Source organism: Callithrix jacchus, chromosome 2 (genome assembly GCF_049354715.1).
Source record: "Callithrix jacchus isolate 240 chromosome 2, calJac240_pri, whole genome shotgun sequence".
Taxonomy (NCBI): domain Eukaryota; kingdom Metazoa; phylum Chordata; class Mammalia; order Primates; family Cebidae; genus Callithrix; species Callithrix jacchus.
The window spans coordinates 72,244,344-72,256,433 of record NC_133503.1 but is presented as its reverse complement, the minus strand read 5'-3'; the positions used below and the strand labels follow the sequence as shown (position 1 = coordinate 72,256,433).

Sequence of the window (12,090 nt, the reverse complement as noted above, 5' to 3'; positions counted from 1 at the left end):
GAACCATGCTCTTTAAGGAAGCTTTCTCTACAGAATCATTTTTCAACAAGTATTTATTGAGCACCTTCTACGTGCCAAGCACTCTGCCAGGTACTAGGAATGAAGAATAAATAAGAAATGCATGACCTTACAGCTTAAGCAACCGAAAAGCAAACAAAAATCTCACAACCATACATTCACACTACAACTCTCTTTTTACTACCACCACTCTAATTTAGGACTTTAATTTTCATTTCCTCAGCCAATACAATGGCCTCTTCTAATCAGTACTTACGGTTTTAGGATTACAACTAACCTAAATACCACTTATTCTTCCTAAAGCGAAGTTCTAATTACGCTGCAAAATTCAGTAAAACAAGCTCTTTGTGAAGCAGACTTCTCTTTTTTTGAGATGGAGTTTCGCTCTTTCACCCAGGCTGGAGTGCAGTGGCGTGATCTCAGCTCACTGCAACCTCCGCCTTCCAGTTTCAAGTGCTTCTCCTGCCTCAGCCTCCTGAGTAGCTGGGATTACAAGTACCCACCACCATGCCTGGCTAATTTTTGTGTTTTTTTTGTAGAGACAGGGTTTCACCATGTTGGCCAGACTGGTCTCAATCTCCTGACCTCATGATCCATCAACCTTGGCCTCCCAAAGTGCTGAGATTACAGTGAAGCAGACTTCTGACTATGAAATCAGGAAGTTTCAGCCATATGGCATGACTCAAGCCTGTAATTTCAGGACATTTGGAGGCCAAGGTGGGAGGATCATTTGAGCCAGAGATTCCAAAACCAGCCTGGGCAACATAGGGAGACCCATCTCTACAAAAAATAAAAATAAAGAAGGCCGGGTGCCATCCCAGCACTTTCAGAGGCCGAGACGGGCAGATCACCAGCTCACAGGCTGTTTTCTCACAAAATCAGAACCATGAACGCCTTACACAAAGCAAGATTAGACTGAACAGTAATGCAGAGTTTTGCTGAGTATTCTTCACAGACCATTCTGAAATTCACAGCTTTCAGAAATAGACTAAAATGCAATATAACAGCCAGGCATGGAGGCTCACGCCTATAACCCCAGCACTTTGGGAGGCTGAGGCAGGTGGATCACCTGAGGTTAGGAGTTCGAAACCAGCCTGGCCAACATAGAGAAACCCTGTCTCTATTAAAAATACAAAAATTAGCTGGGAGTGGTGGCATGCACCTGTGGTCCCAGCTACTTGGGAGGCTGAGGCAGGAGCATTGCTTAAACCTGGGAGGTGGAGGTTGCAGTGAGCCAAGTTAGCACCACTGCACTCCAGCCTGGAAGACAGAGTGAGACTGTCTCAAAAACAAAACAAAACAAAACGAAAAAGCCCACACACAATATATAACTCATCTTTCCAAAGATCCTCATTATTTCACACATTCCAGTGAGCAGAGAGCTGAATGAAAGTCTACAAATTTCAAAACAGATTAAGAGAAATGAGTTCCAAGCCATACTCCTGGTGGAAAGAGGAGGAGGAAAATAGTGATATGTTAAAATGGAGCCAGGGGCAATGGCACAGGCCTGTAATCCCAGTTACTCAGGAAGCTGAGGTGGAGGATTGCTTGAGTCCAGGAGTTCAAGGCCAGCCTGGGCAACAGAGAGAGTCCCTGGCTCTCAAAAACAATTATTTATTTATTTATTTATTATTTTTCTTTAAGACATGGGGTTTTGCCATGTTGGTCATACTGGTCTTGAACTCCTGACCTCAGGTGATCCACCCACCTCAGCCTCTCAAAGTGCTGGGATTACAGGTGTGAGCCACAGCACCCGGCCAATTTTTTTTTTAATTTTAAAATCGTTTTTAAAAATTTTTTTTTTCCAGATAGGGGTCTCACTCTGTTGCCCAGACTGGAGTGCAGTAGCACAGTCATGGCTAGCTGCACCATCAACCTTCCCAGATTCAAGTGATCCTCCCATCTCAGCCCCCAAGTAGCTGAAACTACAGGTGCAGGCCACCATACCCAGCTAAAAAAAAAAAAAATTTTTTTTTCTGAGGCAGAATCTCATTCTGTCACCCGGGCTGGAGTGCATTATCTCAGCTTACTCCACCTCCCAGGTTCAAGCCATTCTCCTGCCTCAGCCTCCCAAGTATTGGGATTACAGGCACACAACACCATGCCTGGCTAATTTTTTGTATTTTAGTAGAGATGAGATTTCACTTTGTTGGCCAGGCTGGTCTCGAACTCCTGACCTGAGGTAATCTGACCACCTGGGCCTCCCAAAGGGTTAGGAGTCCAGATGTGAGCCACCTCACTGGGCCCCTAAAACTGTATCTTGTTCATCTCAATACCCTTGGAAATAGAAAAACCAGGCTCATTTACAAAACAAGTAAGTTGAATTTGACTTGATCTCTTTATACCTCCCTAGTATCATCTTGGATCTCCCTAATTCCCACTTACCCCTTACAAACCTTCATGCCTTAGCAATGCTATTGCTTCTGCCTGAAATGCCCCAGACACTAAAAGGCCCCTAGCCATCTTTCAAATGCCAACTCAGACATTCAACTTCAAAAGGTCTATTACAACCTTCTTCTGTATCACTCCCACACCAGTTTACTGTTTCCAGCTGTGAGCTATGTTAAACCTTGAAAAGGTCTACTGTTGTATTCATTAACCCTGCCTTAATATTTTTTTCATCTCGCCTTCTATAATACAGGCTCCTTGCACTTATATTCTAAGTATTGTTATAACTCCAGAGCTTAGCAAATATTCAGGTAATGCCTATATGAATTCAAATGAAGAAGCCATGATAATATAAAAGCAAACATTTTGTAAGAGTGCAAAAGAAGCCTTAAAAGCAGAGCCTATCTTACTAGGAATAAGAAAAACTATTATCTAAAAGGCAAAATCTAGAGAAAAGAGACAGAAAGGACTTCCATATCCAAGGAAACTAGTAACACTGGTTCTGGGATAGCCTGAGATAAGCAGCAAGGGGACAAACTTCAAGGTTAAACTATACAAACTCTATCCTGTGACATGCTATAGCAAGATGAGAGCAAACATCAAACGGAGAGTTGTAATGGCAAAAGTGTGTTGTGCACCTATCTGCCATGTACTGCAGTAGGCATACAGCAGCCAAGTATTCTGTGAGCACTCATTACCCACCAGATCTATCCAGCACTTAACATGCTTTATCTCATTTAACCCTTGATACTCTTGTAAGCAGACACTATTATAATCCTTACATAAAGAAAAAAGATCCAGAGAATAAGTAACTTTCCTGAGGTCACAGGGATAGTAAATGGCACAACTGATATTTCAACCCAAGTCTGACTGAAGTTTGTGCTTTCAACTACTATACAATAATTTACCTGTATGACCTTAATTCTCATAACAACCCACAAGGCTGATTCTACCTTCATTCTATAGAAGAGGAAACTGAGACCCAGAGTTTATATAATTTGCCCAAGATTGCACACTCCTAGTAACTGAGTTGTAGAGCTGAGATTTGAACCAGGGACAATGTAACTGCAAAGCTAAAGTCTTTCTATTCTACTGCAGCCTCATTCTCAAGAATTCTATCACTTACAAAACCAATATCTTCTGTTCATTATCCAGGTATTATGTGGCTGGGATCATCAGCCCCTTGTTTATTTCTCAGATGCATTATATTTCCCAAATTAACCTCCTCATCTATACTCTATAGTCCCAAACCCTCCACAATACACTTAGCAGATCGCAAAACACTACCATCTCAGAACCCTTTTGCACTCTTAAAAATTAACCAGTACCAAGCCGGGCACAGTGGCTCATGCCTGCAATCCCAGCACTTTGGGAGGCTGAGGCAGGTGGATCACCTGAGGTCGGGAGTTCAAGACCAGCCTGAACAACATGGAGAAACCCTTAGCTGGGTGTGGTGGTGCATGCCTGTAATCCCAGCTACTCAGGAGGGTGAGGCAGGAGAATCACTTGAATCCGGAAGGCAGAGGTTGCACTGAGCCAAGATTGTGCCACTGCACTCCAGCCTCGGCAACAAGAGCAAGAGCAAAACTTCGTCTCACACACACACACACACACACACAAACTAGTACTGGCCGGGCACAGTGGCTCACGTCTGTAATCCCAGCACTTTGGGAGGCTGAGGCGGGGATCACAAGATCAGATCAAGACCATCCTTTCCAACATGGTGAAACCCTGTCTCTACTAAAAACACAAAAATTACCTGGGTGTGGTGCCACATGCCTGTAATCCCAGCTACTCAGGAACCTGAGGCAGGAGAATCACTTGAACCTGGGAGTCAGAGGCTGCAGTGAGCTGAGATCATGCCACTGCACTCCAGCCTGGTGACAGAGCAAGACTCCGTCCAAAAAAAAAAAAATTAACTAGTACCTTAGAGCTTTCACTGATGTGAGTTATAGCTATCAATAATAAAATAAGAGGCCAGGCGTGGTGGCTCATGCCTATAATCCCAGCACTTTGGGAGGCCGAGGCAGGTGGATCACGAGGTCACGAGATCGAGACCATCCTGGTCAACATGGTGAAACCCGGTCTCTACTAAAAATACAAAAAAATTGGCTGGGTATGGTGGTGCACGCCTGTAGTCCCAGCTACTCGGAAGGCTGAGGCAGGAAAATTGCTTAAACCCAGGAGGCGGAGGTTGAGGTGAGCCGAGATCGCGCCATTGCACTCCAGCCTGGGTAACAAGAGCAAAACTCCGTCTCAAAAAAAAGAAATAAATAATCAAATCAGAACTGAGAACTTTTAAAATATTTATGAACTCAGTAACAGTAATAAACCTATCACATGTTAAATGACACTTTTATGAAAACTTTTTAAAAACAAGTAAAATTTAGTGAGAAGAGTGACACTGTCTCACTGTTTTGCAAATCTCTATTTAAAGTCTGCATACTAATATGTAAGGTATTAAGTCAAAGCTACAATTTGTGTTGCAAAACTCTCACCAAGATTAAAAAGGTAAAGAGTGGGGAAGTCATCAATCCTAAATCTTAACTCTAAGCAAGAGACAAGCAGCCACCATTTCACTTATAGCTTCAGTACCCTAACATTTATGCCAACATGAATCTTTGCATTTTTCTTACCTTTTGCCAGACTTTCCAAAATCTACCTTACAATGAATCATAATATTCTAAGTACTATTATCTATTAGGAATTTTGGTCTTTTGAGCCATTCAACATTTATTCTAGCTGCTAATTCAGATACACAATGACTTGGGAAGTTGTAATGTACTAGCAATCAGTTTTGAACCACTAGTCTTTTCCCCTTAAAACTAAGAAAGAAGCCAGGCGCGTGGCTCACACTTGTAATCGCAGCACTTTGGGAGGCCAAGATGGGAGGATCACGAGGTCAGGGGATTAAGACCATCCTTCCCAACATGGTAAAACCCCGTCTACCAAAAATACAAAAACTTAGCTGGGCGTGACACCGTTTGCCTGCAATCCCAGCTACTTGCTGGGGAGGCTGAGGCAGGAGAATCACTTGAACCAGGGAGTTAGAGATTGCAGTGAGCTGAGATTGCGCCACTGCACTCCAGCCTGGCAAAAGAGTGAGATTCTGGGGCCAGGCGCGTTGGCTCACTCCTATAATCCCAGCACTTTGGGAGGTCAAGGCGGGTGGATCACAAGGTCAAGAGATCGAGACCATCCTGGTCAACAAGGCAAAACCCCGTCTCTACTAAAAATATAAAAATTAGCTGGGCATGGTGGTGCACGCCTGTAGTCCCAGCTACTTGGGAGGCTGAGGCAGAAGAATTGCTCGAACCCATAAGGCGGAGGTTGCGGTGAGCTGAGATCGTGCCATTGCACTCCAGTCTGGGTAACAACAGCGAAACTCCGTCTCAAAAAAAAAAAGAGTGAGATTCTGTCTTAAAAAAAAAAAAATATATATATATATATATATATATACAAACCACAGTGCTTCAAAAGAAAAAAAAAACTAAGAAAATTATTCATAAAATGTCAACCTTACAAAGCATCAAGAAGCTTTTAACAATACTAAAATCGGCTGGGCTCAGTGGCTCACGCCTATAATCCCAGCACTTTGGGCGAGGCGGGTGGATCACGAGGTCAAACGATAGAGACCATCCTGGTCAACATGGTGAAACCCCGTCTCTACTAAAAATATACAAAAAGTAGCTGGGCATGGTGGTACGAGCCTGTAGTCCCAACTACTTGAGAGGCTGAGGCAGGAGAACTGCTTGAACCCAGAAGACGGAGGTTGCTGTGAGCCGAGATTGTGTCATTGCACTCCAGCCTGGGTAACAACAGCAAAACTCCATCTCAAAATAAAATAAAATAAAATAAACAATACTAAAATCTTATTCTAAGGCCACTGATAATGTTTCAGAAAATGTTAACACTACACACTGCTTTTTGACTACAGATGCATAACAGACTGCCTTTTCCAAAATAATGAAATGCTTTTTAACTGAATTTTTGACTAGCATGAAGAGTAATCTTATGTGGACTCTCAGGAAGTTTTTGATACATAACCAAAAAGAGAATCACAAATATTAACAAAGATTCTATCGCTTAGCTCCATTATGTCAACATGATGAACTACTAGTATAAGTGGTTATAAATTTGGGGCAATAATTGGGTCTTCCTATATTATCAAATTAACCTCAAAGGACCATTCCAAGTCATAACACCCTGGGAGTCTGTTAAGAGAAAAAAGGAAGTAGGGCACAGTGTCAGTTAGAATACAAACTGGAGTCGGGCATGGTGGCTCACGCCTGTACTCCTAGCATTTTGGGAGGCTGAAGTGGGTAGACCACTTGAGGTCAGGAGTTTGAGACCAGCCTGGCCAACATGGCAAAACCCCATCTCTACTAAAAATACAAAAAATTGGCCTAGCGTGGTGGCACGCACCTGTAATACCAGTTATTCAGGAGGCTGAGGCTGGAGAACTGCTTGAACTCAGGAGGTAGAGGTTGCAGTCAGCCAATATCACACCAGGGCACCCCAGCCTGGAGGACAAGAGGCAAGAGTGAAAACTCCATCTCAAAAAAAAAAAAAAAAAGAATACAAACTGGAGTCAGACCTGTATCAAGTCCTGGCTTGAAATGATGGGCTTATAATCATCTTTAATGCTTAAATTTCCTCACTTATAAATTGGTGATATCTACGCATCACAATTTTGATGTGAGGATTAAATGAGGTACATACATGTAAAGAGGCAGAGCCCACTGCACCACTAGCATTCAATACTATTTTCTTCAGTGGTTACGAACCCCTAAATCTTTGAGTTTCTGTAGTTTCCACAAAACTAAAACCAAATGACAATTCTTTAGTCTCAAATAAATTAGTTTTCATTGTTGTAGTTTTAGATCAACAAAGGAAGTCAGCTCCATCAAACATTGTTTTATGATGCTGAAGTGTTTACTTAACAATACATAATCTTACAGAAGAAAAAATTTGCCTCCCAAAATGCTAAGTGCAATAAAATTTTTGATTTAATTTAGTCAAGTCACATCATCATCTCTGTTTAGTCTTTAATTAGAAGACTACTAATATATCTATCTCCCTATAATCAAAATCTGACGGGTAAAACTATATTTAATCACTCCATGTACCTAAAGAATCACCAGTAATACTCTGTATTTGGATACATGGAGCCACTGGATAATTTGTTTTATTAAGTCTCTACGTGTTTGCAGTAATAACTTGGAAAGAAAATGACCATGTCTAATGATTCTCTCTTACCTACTATTTTACACTTAAAACTGCATCAAATATTTAATCAAAGTTTGGGCAATGAAGCACAACACAAGTGCAAACCTAGCACAGGGCATATGAAAGCAAATCTTCTTCTAGTAACTAAAGGCCGAGGACTGTAATATTAGCTGGGCGCAGTGATTCACGCCCGTAATCCCAGCACTTTGGGAGGCTGAGGCGGGCTGATCACGAGGTCAGGAGTTCAAGATCAGTCTGACCGACATAATGAAACTCCGTTTCAACTAAAAATACAAAAAAAAAATTAACTGGGTGTGGTGGTATGCACCTGTAATCCTAGTTACTCGGGAGGCTGAGGCAGGAGAATCGCGTGAACTTGGGGGGCGGAGGTTGCAGTGAGCCAAGATTGAACCATTGCACTCCAGCCTGGGCGAAAGTGCAAGACTCTATCTCAAAAAAAAAAAAAGATTTTAATATTATAATTTTACGGCAGATAATCTCTACCTCTAATGAGGAAGAATTTTTTTATTGATTTTGAAATCACATAAAATTCCACAGGCAAAACAATTTTGTGTGACCAAATAAAAATACAATCATTTCAACTAATAGATCAGGGGAACATCTGAAAAACATACATGCAATATATGTCAGAAATTTATTTGCTAAGTTTTGGACTTAAGGAAACAAAGCTGGTGACTAACACAGGTGCCTACCTTCTCTCAACCCTGTCTCCTCTTTAAACTACTACCCTTCTTTCCTTCTCTTCTAGTTAAATTTTTCCAAATAGTAGTCTATAACCTTCATCTTAACCTCCCATTGGCTCCTCAGCCCAATCTACAGTCTGACTTACATATCCCCTGGTCCCATCAAAATTTTCCCTGCTTTCATTCCCCACCTGCCAAATCCTATCAATCCATTTCCAGATCTCCTCATCACACCCTAAACCTGGGCACAATGATCACTACTGAAAACTCCATTTCTTGGCACTATGACCTCTTGGCATCTATAACATTACTCTCTCCTGTTCTGCCCTTATCTCTTTAACCATTTTAGTCCAGAATGAAATATTAGTTGTTCCTTAGGGTTCCCTTAGTCCTCTCCTCTTGTGGTCCATGAGTTAAGTTTCACACTTGTGTATGTGCATACTTTCATTCTCTTCAGCAGAGTCCATAATTCTCAACCAATTCTCAAATGGGGATCTTACCTCTGCCAAAAAGGTAAAAAATATTTGTTCACACACTCTTCCTGAGTAATCCCCTAACTTCCAATGCCAACTATACAATGACCAAATCTATCAAACCCCAAACCACGCTCTGGTCCAGATACCTGTTAGATATATCCAAGAGGTACGTCAAACTTAACAGGATCAAAATTCAAACTATTCTAATTTCCTTGTCCAACTCTGTTCTATTTCCAAAGTTGAACTGTACCAACAGTTCTCCAAGCTAAACAACTTCTGAATCGTATTCATTCTTCCCTATTATTATAGCTCATGGCTTGTCTGTCCCTAATTCTGGTATCCTATGCTTTTCTATCCCCTAAGCTGACGTACTTGAGCTCTCACAGGTTGTAAATGAACTGTGACTCCTTTAATCCAGCTTCTACATTTTCATCATGGGCTTCCTAAAAAAAGTATGTTACAGCCGGGCACGGTGGCTCACGCCTGTAATCCCAGCACTTTGGGAGGCGGAGGCGGGCGGATCACGAGGTCAAGAGATGGAGACTATCCTTGCCGTGATGAAACCCTGTCTCTACTAAAAATACAAAAATTAGCCGGGTGTGGTGGCACGCGCCTGTAGTCCCAGCTACTCGGGAGGCTGAGGCAGAAGAATCGCTTGAACCCAGGAGGCGGAGGCTGCAGTGAGACGAGATTGCGCCACTGCACTCCAGCCTGGCGACAGAGCAAGACTCCGTCTCCAAAAAAAAAAGGATGTTACATGCACCATTTGCTCCCCCCATCCACCTAAACTCACTGGATTTCAGTCATATACAGGAGGAAATCCCAACACTTAATGAAAAAGCCTACAACCATTTACAAGCTGTTTCTGAACAGTCTTCCCATCCCTCTCATTCCTGTGTCCTATGCTCCACAGCCCAAGTTGTTCCCAACATGCTGCTCCTTCTCCTTGTCCTACTCAACCTGACAAATCCCTATTCATCCTTTAAAACTCAGCTTAAAGACCTCTGAGATGACTCTGTGGGTTTTCCAAGCAGAGTAAGTTTCTCCTTCCTTACCATACCCAAAATGTTTTGTGCATTCCTTATTACTGTATAACCTGATGAGTGCTGTATTGGTTCATTTGTCTTTCTCCACATTATAAACCTATTTGGTACAAAAGACTGCCAGCCCCACAAAGGTAGCATGGTACCTGACACACAGGTTGTTCAACAAGTATTTTTGAAACTGAGTTTTAGTACTATTTAAAAACAGTACTAAACAAGTATAATCATCTGTAACACTTGTTTTGAAAACATGAATTTGGCCAGGTGCAGTGGCTCTTATAATCCCGGCACACTGGGAGGCCAAGGCAGGAGGACTGCTTGAGCCCAGGAGTGTGAGACCAAACAGGGCAACATAGAGAGACCTCTAAAAATAAGAAAAATCAGCCAGGTGTGGTGACACACACCTGTGATACCAGCTACTCAGGAGGCTCACGTGAGCCTGGGCGGTCAAGGCTGCAGCAAGCCATGATTACTCCAGCCTGGGTGACACAGAGTGAGACCCTGACAAGAAAGGAAAAGGAAAGGAGAATTTGTTCCAATGTGATTGATACACAAATTAGAGAATTTGAGCACAATGCATATTTTCTGTTTATTTATGTGCTATTTTGTCATGTAAACACTAGATGAAGGTAAAAAACTTGCATCCAGCCAAACTGAACTTTGTAGAAATACAAGAAACACACTTCAAACACCTACCAGCTAAGTCAGTTCACTCTGTTAAGAGCCACACCCATTCGCTTCTAGTGTTACCACTTTCCATCAGATTAGAGGTAATAACTCTCCTTCTACCACTTCACAGCAAACTCATAAGCTGCAACCTTTCTGACTTCCCTTTCCACAAGCAAACCAGGCCTTCTTCAAGGCAAAATGCTTACCTGGAATACTCTCAGAAAAAAAAATAATTAAGAAAACAAATAAATAAAAACAAAAGGCAAAATGCCACATTTATTACAGTATCTACATATTCCTTAACTATTCAACATGTGTAAAACTATTCTATCATTTTTACCAGGTTCCTTTCTTTCTTTCTTTCTTTCTTTCTTTTTTTTTTTTTTTGAGATGAGGTCTCACTCTGTAGCCCAGGCTGGAGTGGAGTGCGTAGCACAATCTCGACTTTGGCTCACTGCAACCTCTGCCTCCCGAGTCCTGGTTCAAGTAATTCTCCTACCTCACCCTCCCAAGTAGCTGGGTTACAGGCACAAGCCACCATGTCCAGCTAATTTTTGTAGTTTTCAGTAGAGAAGGTTTTTTGTTGTTTTTAAAGACAGGGTTTCTCCATGTTGGTCAGGCTGGTCTCAAACTCCTGACCTCAGGTGATCCACCTGCCTCGGCCTCCCAGAGTGCTGGGATTACAGGTGTGAGCCACCATGCCCGGCCTTTTTTTCTTCTCTTTTTTTTTTTTTTAAAGACAGGGTAGAAGGCATTTTACCATGTTGGCCAGGATGGTCTCAATCTCATGACCTCTTGATCTGCCCGCCTTGGCCTCACAAAGTGCTGGGATTACAGGCATGAGCCACCATGCCCAGCCCAGGATCGTTTTTTAAATGTGTCACTGACAACGCTTTAGCATGTATACCCCAATCCTATTTGTCCGTCATTTCTACTACAGGATTTTGCAAAGGAGTGATGTATAGGAATCTGTACGTTGCTTTACAGCAGAACTGACTGTATAAATTAACAGCTGAATGAGGACTTCTTAGACTTTAAGCTACTCTATTTCAATTCCAATAATTTACTAGGGAGATGACTGCCTTCCCCCAAAATTTCACAAAATGTTTACAGCCCATACCCTAGCAAACCATCAGGATACTGATAACTTTTTAAGTCTGGTGGCTTTGATTTCAGGTAGGCACTGGATTGAATTTTCCAGCTTAAGTTCTATAGTCTGCCTAAGCCTAACTCAGAAGACAAGTGTTCTCCATACCTGAACCTTCATGTGTACCATTTTATGACTTTCATAGTTTTGACTGCTCTTAACCTATTCCAAAACATACTGACATTTTGAATTTAAATGACCCTGTATTATAGCGCAACTAGGCATAGCCCTCAAGCCTACTACAGAAAGGACCACAGACTCAGAAGACACCATATCCAAGTTAAAAACAGATTCAGGTCAGGTGTGGTGGCTCACACCTGTAATTCCAGCACTTTGGGAGGCCAAAGCAGACAGATCACTTGAGGTCAGAAGTTTGAAACCAGCCTGACCAATGGTGAAACCCTCTCTACTAAAAA

The 12,090-nt window shown here is 42.1% G+C and overlaps 1 protein-coding gene across 6 annotated transcripts in view; it reads right to left on the bottom strand.

Annotated features, from left to right (window-relative positions):
• CNOT6 (CCR4-NOT transcription complex subunit 6) overlaps positions 1–12,090 on the bottom strand; it is an 83,825-nt gene that overhangs the window by 66,837 nt on the left and 4,898 nt on the right. For 2 of the 6 annotated variants that reach the window (XM_078364790.1, XM_054251957.2), the window contains exon 2: positions 6,832–6,929. The exons of the other annotated variants lie outside the window; for them this stretch is intronic. The gene's annotated coding sequence lies outside the window, so the exon portion shown is untranslated. The remainder of the gene's footprint in view (positions 1–6,831; positions 6,930–12,090) is intronic. 6 annotated transcript variants of the gene reach the window in all.